The sequence below is a fragment of the Humulus lupulus genome, chromosome 5, assembly GCF_963169125.1.
Source record: "Humulus lupulus chromosome 5, drHumLupu1.1, whole genome shotgun sequence".
In the NCBI taxonomy this organism is placed as follows: domain Eukaryota; kingdom Viridiplantae; phylum Streptophyta; class Magnoliopsida; order Rosales; family Cannabaceae; genus Humulus; species Humulus lupulus.
Genome location: NC_084797.1, coordinates 101,907,453 through 101,922,517, shown reverse-complemented (window position 1 = coordinate 101,922,517; position 15,065 = coordinate 101,907,453). Strand labels below are relative to the sequence as shown.

General features: G+C 35.8%; 1 long non-coding RNA gene across 1 annotated transcript; it reads left to right on the top strand.

The window, feature by feature from the left end:
- The first annotated feature begins 6,520 nt into the window (after positions 1 to 6,520).
- Positions 6,521 to 7,979, top strand: LOC133780525 (uncharacterized). Its single transcript, XR_009869386.1, has 3 exons — positions 6,521 to 6,633; positions 6,714 to 6,789; positions 7,258 to 7,979. It is a non-coding gene; the product is annotated as an uncharacterized LOC133780525 (long non-coding RNA).
- The last annotated feature ends 7,086 nt before the right edge of the window (positions 7,980 to 15,065 follow it).

Sequence of the window (15,065 nt, the reverse complement as noted above, 5' to 3'; positions counted from 1 at the left end):
CCCTTGTGCATCCTCCTCCATGAAAGTGATTGAATCATTTTCTCCCTTAAAGATTTTTGGGGGTCGTTGCTCCAAACTCATGACACACGGTGGTGGACTCCGTCTAGCTTCTCTAGCATACCTGTCTCGACCCTTCCTTGACTCTCCTCCAAACCCCGGACATTCGAAGATCGTTCTAACTTCTCCTTGTATCTCTGGGGCTCTTTCTCAGGCCTGAGGTATCACCGGCTTGTCCTCCGATTTCTTATTTTCCCTTCTGACATATCTTCCTAGTTGCCCCTACGTATGAGCTCTTCAATTTCTTCCTTCAAATGGGTGCATTCTGTCATGGTATGGACGATGTCCTTGTGGCACTGACAGTATTTGCTAGGGTCCCTCTTGGACCGATCTTTTCTCATCGGCGGGGGCCTCTTGAAGGGAACCCGACCTTCCTTCATGAGATAGATATGTTCTTTGGTGTCCGTCCGGTTTGTATAGAAGGTGTAAGCTGCATGCCTGGGGTCACTCCCGTGTTTGGGCCTTCTCTGGTGGTCACCTCTCAGCCCCTTGTACACCCTCTTCTTTTTTTTCCCATTCGATCCTTCATGGGTTGAGGGCTTAACATGGGATTCATTTTTTCCCGCCTTTAAGTTCTCATGGCCGTCCTCGACATGAATGTACTTTTGTGCCCTTTTGTAGAAGTCATCTAAGTCGGTGACTTCCCTTTTGAGCATATTATCCCAAAGCTTGCTACGTGGGCACACTCTAGCCATGATTTCCATCTTGAGTTGTCCCCTGGTCAGGCTTCCCACCTTGGTCGCCTCCATGTTGAACCTATGAATATAGCTATTTAAACTTTCTACTTCACCTTGTTTTATGTTAGCAAGACTGGTGCCCGGCATGGTGTAATCTCGCACGGTATGATGTTGTTGGAGAAACTCGTCGAAAAACTGCTGCCATGACCTAATGGTCCCCAGCCTCATCCTCTTAAACCATTTGTAAGCAGGCCCTTTCAGCGTGACAGCGAAACAGTGACACCTCACTCTACTATTGATCCCTCTCAGCTTCATTAAATCATTGAAGGCATCCAAGTGGTACTTGGGGTCCGAGGTACCCTCGTATGGGGTCATATGGGGTTCTTTAAAGTTGGCCAGGAGTCGCTCCAACTGGATTTCTCGCGCGAAAGGTGACTCGTAGTCGAATTCTTCATCGTTAATGTGCCCCCCGGACGCCATGACAATCTTGCTCCGAAGGCTCCTCATCTCGGTGTCTAGCTCTTGTCGCCTCTTATGTAAGGAGTCCTTTATCTCAGTGGGATTGACCTTTCTCCTTTATCCGTCCTTCGAAAGAGCCACAAGGGGCGTCGTCCTCACTTCTGACCTCTTCCTATTAAGCTTTTCTCTTAGGTCAAGCATCACTTCCTTAGAGGTGACTTCGGCCACGTTCCTAAGACCATCGTTGTTCCTCCGTCTTTACTCCTGGGGATATTTTGCCGGTCTAGGTCCCTCATGGTATTTTGTCTGGGGAGTGTTGTTGGTGGAGAGTCGGGTTCTCCCATCGTCCAAGGGGACAGTGGTTTCCCCTCTTTCTCACTCTTTCTCCTTGTGCGTCGGAATGGGTAGGCTCGACTTTCCTTGTAGAAGGTCGTTTAAGACCTCCTGCATGTTCTCTAGCGTCGCTTCCAACTTTCGATTTTTCTTGTGCAACTCGTGATTTTTGTCCACATAGAAGTGAGTCCTCGAGCTGGAACTCACTGAGTTTACATGGGGGCTATTGCCTAGCCTCCGCGTCGAGGGACTCAGGTCTCGGTGGCCGGAGCAGGGTGCCACCGGGGGTTCGCCTAGCTGGGGACGATGCTTCCTTCTCCTCCATTGGTGGAGGACGTTCCTCCAGCATGTCCCTCTGCTTAGGTGGAGGGGGTTCCTTCCAGGAGGCCCTCAGTTGCTCTCCAATAGGCGAACTGCAACATCCTATAGTTGACGTAGGCATTTCGAACGCCTTGGCATTTCTCCCTTTCTAAAGGTGATGAAAGAACGTTGGCTTTATACTCGTTCTTCCCACAAACGATGCCAAACTGTCAACGGTGAGAACTTGTCAACGATATAAGGTCAGAAAACTCAAATTATATTGCGAAAGATAGATAGGAAGAAGATGGAAAGAACTTGAAAGAGCAAAAATACATAATTACAATGGAGCAAAGATCATATATTCCTTAATTATCTATGCATACAAAGAATTTTCAAACCCCTCAACCTGAGGGGTCGAAGCCTATTTATAGGAGGGCACTATTGGCCCCTGATACAAGTAGGTCCCAGGGGACCAGGACGTACACAGGTACATTGCTAGGGTAGTGGCTCAGGACATTGTGGTGTCTACCCTGACAATGCCAGAGTAGTGGTACAGGATATCATATTGTCGACTCTGGCATATGGTCGAGGTTGCTTAGGTAGTGCCTCCACTCTCCGTACGGTTGGTATCGCCACTACTTCTCAAACACGGATGTCAGAGCCACGCCTCTGTACATCCTGTACTCCTATACATGCCTTGTAACTAATGGTCATTCTTATATATTCGAGACACATCATCTTTCCAAGTTTTCTCCCATTCTGCTAAGTGTTGTTGATCTTGGGAATTCATCTATATGGTATAGTGGGTTTCCCCGGGATGTCATGAGAGGAGTTCGTAACATCAGGGACGGACATGTGTTCAGGCCAATCCATTGGTGGGTGACATTGGTGCCCACAGGGTCTAGCCTAGATCTTGCATAGCTAGACTGGCCCTCAGGGGTGCCTCTATCCAAAGACCCCAATGCGTGATGCACGGAGAGCCCTGTGGAGGTCTTCGTAGCAAGCCACCCATGTGCATCTCGACTCCTTGCACAGTGAGCCACCCTTGTGCACCTCAGCCCCTCGCGCAGCGAGCCACCCTTGTGCGCCTTGGCCCCTCGGGCAGCGAGCCACACTCACATGTCTCGGCCCCTCGCGCATCGTGCCATCCTAGCACCTCAGCCCCTCGTGCGGCGAGCCATGCTCGTGTGTCTCGGCCTCTCGCGCAGTGAGCCATCCCAGCACCTTGGCCCCTCGTGCAGCGAGCCATTCTCGCGTGTCTCGGCCCCTCACCCATCAAGCCTCGCATAGTGACCCCTTGCACCACGGCCCTCGCATAGCGAGGGCCTATTCTCTCCGTGAGCCTCGCATAGCGAGGGTGTCTTTTCGGGGGACCCGTACGCGGGTCCTTAGGCACGCGCAAGAGGTTCGTCGAGGCGGCCTCGTCTAGATACCTCTCCGCATGATGCATGGGATGCTTCACGAGGGTCTCACATTGTGTCTTCTAAGCAAGGTTTCCCTGGCAAGTAGCTTTTCGCATAGCAAGATGCCTCCATATACAAAGCCTTCAAGAATTAACACTACTTTAAATATTTCTTGCGAAATTATCCCACATTCACATATTCTGTTAATTAAAGTTAACCAAAAGACCTTTCTCTTAGAAAAGCTCAAAAATCACATAATCGTTTAGCTAATACATAAAGATGTATGTTAAACCTTTTAATGTGCAAAGCTAAAAGAAATAATAAATAGTAACTCAATATGATTGACATATGTTTTAGATATGTTTAACTTTGATTGAATGCAAAGAAAATTTCTAGAAATTTTCATGCAACATTCAAAGTAAAGTCACTTAGAGACTTGTTTGATCTGATCAAATGGAAGTCTAAACTTGACTTTGAAATTCAAGTAATTTTCATGTGAACATTGAATTCTAACCCAATACACATACAACTTGAATGCTACGCAAAATTAGTATTTTGGAAATGGAATAAAATCATATTAAATAAGATTAAATAGATAATGAGTGATCATTATTGTCTTTATTATTTCTATAATTTTAACACTTGTTATACTCTATACCTGTTTGATTGTACAACATCAAAGACTTAGAAGTTGGGATTCACAAGTGGTTATGTGAATATATAGAAAATTTTCCATGGAGTTATTTAATGAAACAGTTTAATAATCATAATAGATTACAAAAGAGTTTGTGTCTCTTCAATGCTACTTTAATGAAGCATGATTATTATAATTACTATATTTTCTAGTTAAGTTCTACTAAATAATGACTGCAAGTCAAGTAAGGAAGTTACTGATAATTAACAATGATAAAACCAAAGAATATGATAAATTATATAAAGCATTGTTGTAGTGGGAGCGGTAGTTAGTAACTACTCCATTACAAATGTAAAGATAGTTAAATTGTGTGTAACACAATCTAATCTAACTATACTTCATTCACATACTAGTATGATGTGAAAAGGTTTTTACGAAAAACAATGGTTGAAACACCATGAATCTAGAAAAGAAATTTGGAATTCTATGACATCTAGATTCTTGAACATCCAACTAAAGTTCATTAAACTTCAGTTTGAAACAGGATATTCAAGATGAAGAGGAGAACAGAGGAAAGTACAGACTTTTCAAAGTTAGGTTAATAGCCTAAAATAATGAGCAAAAAGAAGAATTTATTACTGGAATAAATATATTCTACTGTAACCAAACTTAGATCTGTTTATATACTCTTATCCACTTCCTTATGCATGGATTATGAGATTAGTTTAAATGAATGGCTAAGTAGTCTTTGCTGAATAATTATAAGGACTTAATTTTGAGTATCTTGAATATATTAGAGATTATATGTATGTGCATTTAGTTACTGACCTAAAATCCCAAAGGATGAACTGGTTTTAAATCTTCAAAATCGAAATATTTGTATGCTTCAAAACAAAAGCCGAAATATAATAGCTACGAGTAGTTAAATAGGCTAATTGACTTAGTTCAGTTCTTTGTCATTCTGGAAAGGTTTTCAAACTAGAATAAACAACTAGTATCTCATTGCGAAAGCAATGGAGATACAACTATTCTAGAAGAACTAGAAATCATGAGAGGGTAAAGCACATGAAATGAAGTATCATTTAATTCAAGACAGTTTTAAATAATTGATGTAATGATCTTGAAGATAACTTCAAAACAGTTTCTTACAAAACTATTTCAAGGACTTTGTAGACAAATTCTATCAGGAGAATGTGATTAACATATTGAAAGGGATTCCTCAGCAATTGTAGTTGAGAAATGTTTTAAATGAAATCAATAAATGAATTGAATTATTATATATATAGAACATGTCTGATATTATGTTGATAATGCTATGTAAATATCAGAAAATTCTAAAGTTTATCTATGTGGTCTTGACCTCATATTTGTATGAGAGGATCGAGATTAAGATAATAAACTTCAAATAGTATGTAGTAAAATAAAGTTATAGAATCTTTAGAGTAATTACTGCTAGTATGGTTCGCTAGTATTATGAATACAAGTGACCAAGATCCGGGTCACTAGTGTAGTAAGACACTTTAGTGAAGGTACTTTATATATAGTGATATATAGAACTGGACCAGATGTGACTTGTTAAGACTTCTTTAAACATCATTTCATAGTATTAATCAAACATGTCAAACGATGATCATACACACAATGATCTTAATCCTGAGGTTGCTATGAACTCCTAAATATGTCATTTGATCCTTTGATTCATGCGCTAAGGTTTGTCGGAATGATAAGGCTAAGAATAATTATTTTGGGGACTCAATGATTGATATGGCTTGTAATGCCCCACATTTATGGCACCGAGTAAACCCTAGTTCGAGTACTTTAATTCCCTGTATTATGTATTATGTTAGGGGAACATTTTACGTTATAAGAAGTTGTGATGTTCGAATGCTAGCCATACTGTTGCACCCACATTATTTTGACATAATATAGTCAATAATCACATGATTACATTGCATTACATATCATACAATATGTATAATTTGAGCATATGCATATTCTTATAAGTGTTTTCATGTATAAGTATAAAAGTTGTGTATGTGATGTCTATATGTATGCTCAATATTATTAACCTTGTGGCATTTGAGTTGTCTTTTATGGGTGTTTGATGTGCTCAAGATATAAGAAAGTATGAAAAATATGGACAAGGCATGGAATTAAGTGGTGAAAGTGAGATATAGAAGGCAAAATAGGTTAAGTAGTGAAAAATAGTACAATGTCGATTACTAGTATTTCGGTGTAAAATTGAGTATTTATGGATTTACCAAATGTAATCGAGGTATGATTAAGGTCTCATTGATGATGTAAAAATAGTTTTAGAACCATTAGATCAATTCTTGATGGGAGGTATACATAATCAGTGGTATTGATGCAAAGTCAAAACGAGCTTAGCATAAGTGCGCTACGCTCGATCGGGTAAGCATAACTATTGGGTATGAAGTCATATGGACCTAAGGTTTGGTGTGAGTGTTTTACACATAAGGATAATAGGCCTAGCAGATGATTAAGTCGAAATTATTGAAGTGATAAGGTTTTCATAAGTCAAAAGGTGAAATGATGAGATGAAACGTGTCAAATTTTGATACAATAAGGCTAAATCATTGAAAATAAGGAATTTTCATCAACCTTATCACTTTGCACGACCATTATTCTGAAAAACAGAGAGAAAAGAAAACTTAAAACCATTTCTTGGCTGGTTTGAAGAAATTCTAAGGAGATCCAAGTGAAATCAAAGCCAAAGAAGTGGATTAAGCTTAGTTCTAGCCTTTTTATGGTAAGTTCTTGTACTTGGAAGTTAAACCATGTTTTTGAATTTTGCTGAGAGCTTATATATGGTGTTTTATCCTTTTTAAGATATTTATTGGTGGTTTCCAAGTGGTTTGAGGTTTAGAAAAGCTTGAAGAGATTGTTTTCGCCGAAAAGTTGCTCGGTAAGTGAAATTTTGTGTTTTATGAGGTTTTTGGGGTTCTTGGAGTAGAAACTGATTTTTGGTTATTTTATTGAGTTTATAAGAGAGTATATATGTTTATAAATGTTTGAATAGATGTGGAGACTCATTTAATTTGGGTGATGATCTAGGAGATAAGAATTTTATCAAAAGCGGCATATGATAACTTTATGATGAATCATGTTGGTATTTGGGATATATGGTTATGGCAGGTTATTTAATGTTGATTATTGGTTAATTTTGACATTTGAGGATAGCTAAAATTAAGGGGAAACTCTGTCAAAATTTCTCTAAGTGTTTAAGATAAATCTAACGCTCGATCTAGGTGGTTTAAGGCATTTTAGGCATGTTTTGGGTATGAAATTTGATATGATGTTTTATGGGTATTTTTAAATGAGAGTTCAATGTATTACTGCCATCATTATGATGAGAAATCCATGCCATTGTCAGGATAAGCACATCAATACCTAAGACACCACTTGTTACACGGTGAACTATATTTTGGACAAAAAGGTAAGTAAAGTACTCAACTGCAACACAAGAATTATGTGTTATGTGAAAGTATGCATTATATGAATATTTTGTGAGTAAGTGGTATTAACATACAGTGACACTTCATCATAAATTTGTATGCATGGCATAATAGTGATATGGTAAATTATTATATGATATAAGACCATGCATGATATTATGATGATTAATTATATGATGCCTTTGCAAGTTTTGTGCAACATAAAAGAAAGTTGTTATAAGAAGTTTAAGTTCAGTGCCACTGTTTTGAAAAGGCAAATGAAAGTGTTAATAAGTGTAAACGGAGGCCTATAGTAGGCTTATAGTGGCTGCCCAATAATTTGGGCTAGGTTTTAGTGAACCAATTATATTGTTTGCCATGTTTCCGTTTTTATTTCTCCTCCATATGAGTTATTGTTATATGTATTGACACCACAGTGTGTGGCCGCCTTAACTCTTGAGCCCGACGGGGCAACGATGGAATAAGGTTTTTAATGTGCCCTACTGTGGTGATGGCTAGCCGGAGGAGAACCCATGGGATTTTATATTGTATGTGTAACAAGCCCTGCAGGCATTGACCAATTCAAACAGTGTGCACAATATTAAGGGGCCCAAAATTTAAAAAGAAGTTGTATATGTCCATTGATATTGGGTAATCATTAGCATTGCATGCATTACTTTGCCCAAAATTTAGGCTCACAGTTGTCTTGTGTTGCAGGTAGAGAAAGAAATGTGTGAATGACATGAGGAGAACTGAAGCATGGTCCTGACCCTGATTTGTACATATGAACATATCGACCTTTTTGTGGGTTATTTCAGTTATAAGTGAGATGTTTGTAATAAAGTGTGAAGTTATGTTTTGAAAACAAATTGGGTTATTTAATACTTATGTATGATATGTTTGAGACCCACTTTATGTTTAATGTAAATAATGTGAAATAAGTTTTCAAGTTTAAAAAAAAAAAATCTCCAGACTTTTGCAGTAATAAATTATGATATAGTTTTAAAACATAACACCTCAAATATGGTTTTAACTAAAATAAGTGAGGGTGTTACACATACTGTGGTAAGGGCAGTTTTTTTTAAGAAACTGAGTCCTTTGGTTGTGGACCAGGTCAAAAACCCTAATCGCGTAAAAATCTAGGATTAATTAAATAGGAAATGAAAAATTAATTGAGGTTTGAATCTCAATCAACCAGGCTTAAGAGTGAGAAATTCTTGCCCGAGCCTCCAAAGGCATTTTGGTCCATTTGGTCCAATCATTATTTCTTTTAATTTCTTTTTTTTTCCTCAAGAAAACAAAATAAATAGCTCTCTCCTCTTCTCCCCAAAACCGAAGCTCTAACTCTTCCCTCTCCATTTTCTGTCATTTTTCTCTCCAAGGAGAAAGAGCTCTCAATCTCCATTGAAGGAAGGAAGAAAACTCAAGAGCACACTAGGCAAGTGTAAGTTTCAAACCTAGTACATTATTTCCATCTCTTTTTCTTTCAAACCTGAAACCCTAAGGGATTTTACTATGCATGCATGTGATTCTAATGGCCATGAATGGCATGGATCTTGTATTCTAGGGTTCAAGAGTGGTGGTTCTAGGAGGATCTCAAAGATTTGAATTTTGTTGATGTTTTAGTGAGAACAAAGGTAAAAAATTTAGTGTTTTGGAAATTTTCCACTCATCTCCTTCTTCTACCCTAACATTTGTTTTTTTAAAAAAGTCTGCATGTGGAACCTTGGGGCTCGGTTTGAGTGTATAGAACAGAAGGAGGAAGTTTGAAAGGCTAAGGGAACCATATCTCCAAGCTAGAACCATCAAAGGTAGATTTTTGGTTGGTTCATGAGTATTTTTTATTATTGATATAGATTTGGTTGTATAGGCTGTTTTGTTTGTTTTTGGATTTTATTTTCTGCTTTAAGGTTAGCTTGGTTGATTTGTTTATTTTCATACATGCATGTGGCTAGGGTTTTGCTAGTTGTATTTAATTTTGCTAGAATGTGTAAAAATGAATGCTGTCAAGTTTTCATGGTCTGACTTCCAACGGGTCAGATTGTACCCTACTACCTCTGTTTGTAGAAATAATTTGTATTTTTTTATATTTCAAGTTGAGTACTTGAGTTTAGGCTTTTTAAAATCTAAAAAATGTGTTTTCAAACCGAAGTTATGAACTTTTTGGCATCTTGATGCAATCTGGAAAATTTCTGGGCAGTATGCACTGCCTAGATTGTTTTGAATATTGAACATGTTTTACTGAGCCAAAAACCATGAAATTTGTAAACTGTTAGTTTAAATTTGTATAAGGATCACAGAAATATTTTAGAGGAAAATGAAAAATGGTTAAAGTGTAATGGTTTTTCAATGATTTCCCTAATAATCTGAAAACGAAATTTCTGGGCAGCAAACACTGCCCAGATTGTCTTACATTTTTTAATGGGTTCCCCTATCCTAAAAATTATTAAATTTTGAGAGTAACTAAATTAGATATGATTAAAGGTCTTGGTAAAATTTTAGAAAAAACTTGGCTACGATATAAGAGAAATAATTTTCTAAGAACCCTAAAAATCTTAGAAAAACTCCTGGGCAGCAGGCACTGCCCAGATTTCTTTAAATAGTTTAATGGGTTTTGACTTCCCAAAAACTTTGAAACTTGGTGAGAAAATTTTTAAGATAGGTATTAAGGCCATGGTAAAATTTTAGATTAAAATATGTCACGGTTTAAGAGTAGTAATTTTTCTAACTTACCTAAAAGCGAGATTTTTATCACGTTAAAATGAATAGTGAAAAGTTGGGTTCGAAATTGGAAATGAAGTTGTTTTCAAAAATAGTTAAAGTTTGGGATATCTAACAAATCCCAACTTTGTTTAAGGTTACTGAAAATTCATTTTCACCATTTTCTAAACTCGGGGTCCAATTTCCCTTTCATTTCGAAAATGACGTAATATGGATCCTAGGTTGTGGATTTAAAGATGGTAAAAACAGGAGTTAGGTTTTATAAAACCGTAAATGAAAAATTATTATCGTTAATAGATAATAAAATGAAAAAGGTCAAAATACGTTATTTTTGGGTAAAGAATTGGAAATAGTAAACTTCGTACTTGAGTAGAAAGTGGGTGGTTTTGTAAGATTAAGAGCCGTTTAAAACTTATTTGGTAAGTAACCAAAATATGCGTAATACAATTGAGAGAGTCTTCTAGAGATAGAATGTTAAAATGCACAACACGGAAGGTCGATTTTTCTCAGGAAACCGTAAATTTATTTAAAGCGAAATCGGGTCTTATAAACTGTAAAATGTATAAGAGAAATGTTTGTATAGAGTCTATAAGAGAACTTTATTAAATGTAGCTATTGTGGAATATTAACTATAAGAGTATGACATAGTTTAATCTGAATCACTATGTTGTTTCACTATAGTGTTATCTATGTGCGAAGGCTCACTTCTAGATAGAAGGTTCCCAGAAGCAAGCGCTAAGGAATCCGAGTAAGACAACTTATGATATGTTTGGCTACAACACGTTAATGACTAGTTTAGATAACTAAGTTACAAGATAATAATTTGAACTAGTTTTAGAAGGTTTACTCAAGACCGTGGTCCTAGAGAGTTTGCATACTCATGATTAAGGTAAGCAGTCCGGCTAGCTACCGCAACGACTATAAACTCCAGCTAGCCACCTAGGAACTAAATGTCTATGTGACTAAGGTCGATTGGTCACCACAAATGTAAGAAGTCCGGCTTAACACCCATGACTTAAGAGTCTGGTTAACTCCGGGACACATAAGTAAGTTGATTTCAAGTCCATCTAGCTATCGTGATAACTATGAACTCTGACTAGCCACGGGGAAACTATGTGAGAAACCGGTATGCCACTAATGTCTATGACACTAAGGTCAGTTGGCCACCACAATATGAAAGAAGTCCGGCTTCACCTGTGACATATGAGTCTGGTTAAACTCCGTAACATGTAAGTAAGTTGATTCCGAGTCCGGCTAGCTACCGTGACAACTATGAACTCTAGCTAGCCACCGGGGAACTAAGTGAGAAATATGTTCACCACCGATGACTATGTGACTAAGGTCAGTTGGCCACCGCAATATGTAAGAAGTCTGGCTTAACACCCGTGATATAAGAGTCCGGTTAAACTCCATGACACGTAAGTAAGTTAATTCCGGAATCAAATCTCTATGATTAAGAAAGTATGTCAAATTCTTCTAGGAGTCTAGGTAACCGGTGTAACTAGTTTACACTCATCGACGCTATGCTAAGATGTACTAAGAAATGTTAATCTATGCTAAGATATGTTAAGCTATGTTGAATATTCCTTTGGAACCCTAAGTATGAATGTATGTTAAGATACGAATGAGTAAGTATGTATGTATATTAAGATATGAATGAGTGAGTAAGTGTGTATGTTATGATATGAATTTCTAAGTATGTATGTTATGATACGACTGAGTAAGTAAGTATATATGTTACTAGTTAAGACTGTATGTATGCTCTGGGATTTTCTGCGTGCAGGTGTACTTTCAGGATATAAATTTTGGTTATGAGGCACGACCATAAGTTTGAAAGGACGTTCGCAGGTTCTTAAATTGTATGTTAGGGTTCGGTTTCATCAGAATCCTATTCTTGGTTGATTATCTGCCAAGTTATAGTTAGTTAAGTCCTTGCTCTATTATGTGGTTATGTTTGTTAAGTTGTTCTTACTAAGTGTTTCGCTTACCGAGTTGTTTCGTGTTGTAGGTAAGCTCAAAGGCAAAATGGATCAGTGAGTGATGGAGTTTATCTGTGAGGATGTACATATTGATCGACCTTTTGGAAATTTATGTTTTGGGGATTAGAATTCATATGATAACTAAGAAATTATTTTGGGCTTGTTGAATGTTTCAAAATTATGACATTATAATTTTCTTTTAAGTATGTGCATACTTCCGAACTCTTGCATGTTTTGAAAAAAAAATTATATGGATTTTCAGTTACCTTATTTTAGAAAATGGTTATGTTTTCCCGCAAATTATGTTAAGAGATTTTCCCTGACATTACATGGCTAGGGACATAGTTTAACAAATATGGAACATATACCTTCTTATAGATTGAATAATGGTTCCATATTGGGATGACTTTTGGAACTGAAAAGGTTATGAGCGCTCACGTCACAAACTTGTTGTGACACAACCTTCACTAGCAAAGTCAATGGTACTTTAGGAACAAGATATAGCTAAAAGGGTAAAACGGTAATTTTATTCCCTTTTACTTATGAACCATTAATAGAGGATTAACGTTGTATGAAATTATTATGTCAATGGACACTTTATTATTTTATAAAGTACTTAGTAAATATGTGTCTATAATTATCAAGAGTTCAATCTCATATTTATAGTGGAGTACTCATGAGATTAATAAATATGATTATTTAATCAAAGAGCTTTGATTAATAATCTAATATTTATTGGAGCTTGATATTATAGGTCCATAGGTCCCTAGGGTGATTCTATCAACACCATATCAATGTAAGAGTTTATGCAAGGGTAAAATTGTAATTTGCAAATTTGAGAATAATTTTATTCTTCGGATCAAGTATACAATTATATGATAATTGAGGTTAAATAATTAATTTAGAATTTCAATTTTGAATTTTGAATTTTAAATTTTAAATTTAAATTTTGAAATATGGTTGTCATCTTTTTCTTAAAAAGATAAATACCTTATTTTGTGAAAGATTGATTTTAGTTAAATAAATAAATAAAAGAAAAATGAAATATCTCTGACAAGGGATTACACTACTATTCATGCATGGCATAGTCCAGGGATTGTGACATGCATGTAACAGTGTACTGTATAATTTTTATTTTATTTATTAATAATTTGAAGATAGATTTTTTCAAGTTTGGTAAGTTAGATATTTACCTAAATCAAGTCTTATCATCATTATGATATTATTATTGTATTACTATTAGAATAAATAGTATTTTTGCCCCCCGAACTATGACCACTGTATGATCGTGCCCCTCGAATGATTTGCGATGTTAAAAATTCCCTCCGAACTATGCACGTTATTGAAATATGAGACTTCTGTTAGATTTTTTCCTAAGTGGCTAACAGATTGATGATGTAGCATTTTGTCTCTTGATGTGGCAGTGCCATGTGTAGAATAATTAGAAATTTGCCCCCTGAACTTTGACTACTACCTAATTGTGCCCTTTTTATTAAGACTAGTTTAATTTTTTTTAAATGATACTTAAATCCTTAAAAATTAAAAAAAATTATTTTAAAAGATTAAGAAAATAATCAATACTAAAAGTTTCAAATTAATTAAATAAAATTCAAATACTCAAAAAATAAAAATCTAATTAATAGTAAATAACTTTTTTTTTTACCTTTTATTTTCTTTTACAATATAAAATAAATATATTTTAATATAAAAATTAAAAAAATAAATCCTAAAACAAAGTTTTTCCCCTTTGTCTTCCTCTTAAATTAAATTTTTTATTTATTTATTTAAGTATTTCATCCACCTCTTTAATTAAAAGTTTTTTCTTTGTTTTAGTATTTATTTTAAATGTTCATTCTAAAATAGTTTTAATATTGTAAAAGAAAAAGTAAAAAAGAGTTATTTGTTGATAATTAAAAAATTTTATTTATTAATGATTTAATTATTACTTTTAAGAAAAAAAACATATATATTTTTTTATAAAAAGGGTATAATTTGGTAGTGGTTAAAGTTCAGGGGGCAAAATTGATAATTATTCTACACATGGCACTGCCACATCAACAGACAATATGCTACATCATCAATCTGTTAGCCACATAGGACGAAATCTAATAGAAGTCTCATATTTTAGTAACGTGTATAGTTCGGGGGGAATTTTCAACATCGCGAATCATTCAGGGAGTACGATCATACAGTGGTCATAGTTCGGGGCGCAAAAATGCAATTTATTCTTACTATTATTATTAGGAATATTAAGGTAATATAATAATCTCTATATATATGATATAGAATAATAAAAAGTATATACAAGAAACATAAAGGAGAATTGTTTTCAGAATTTTTGTAAGACAAAAAGGTTATCTTCTTCTTCTTTATTATAACATTTCTCAGACCATATTCCAAGTTCTTATGTGTGGAGAAATACTTGTGATTCTTGAATTGCAAACACATATTCTCTATGTACCCACACATATTTTGAGGTGTAGAGAATACTCTGGAAGATCGTGGTTTGAGTACTCAAAGCGTTCGATAGGAAGATCGTTATATATACAAAAAAACTCAAGGACACTTGATAGGCTTCAAAAGGTAAATACACACGTTCTTGAATATTTATGTATATGAGTATATGATATATGTAAATATATTATATATTTATTACATGTTGCATGATTAATAATATTGTATGTTAATGTTTCTCTCTGGATGTTTTCTGGATCATATAAACTGTTTATATGAGAGAAGAAATTTTTTTGTTGTTGTAAACAATGGGCCCACCACGCCTATTCCCCTGTGTACTCAGATTGTTTTTCCAACAATAACACCATATAATTAATGTACGTCCTAAAATTCAGCACGAGTCTTTTAGCCAGCTCGGATACAACTAGCTAGCCAAGAACTGTAATAGATGATCCACAAGTCCATATTTCCTCTATAAAGGCAGCACGACTCCCCAGGTCTATAGCACGAGCTGGTGAATACAAAGCAATCGGTACGAACTGAAAATGTTTATAAAGCATAGCATCTGAGACACGAGCTGGCGCTGCACTCAG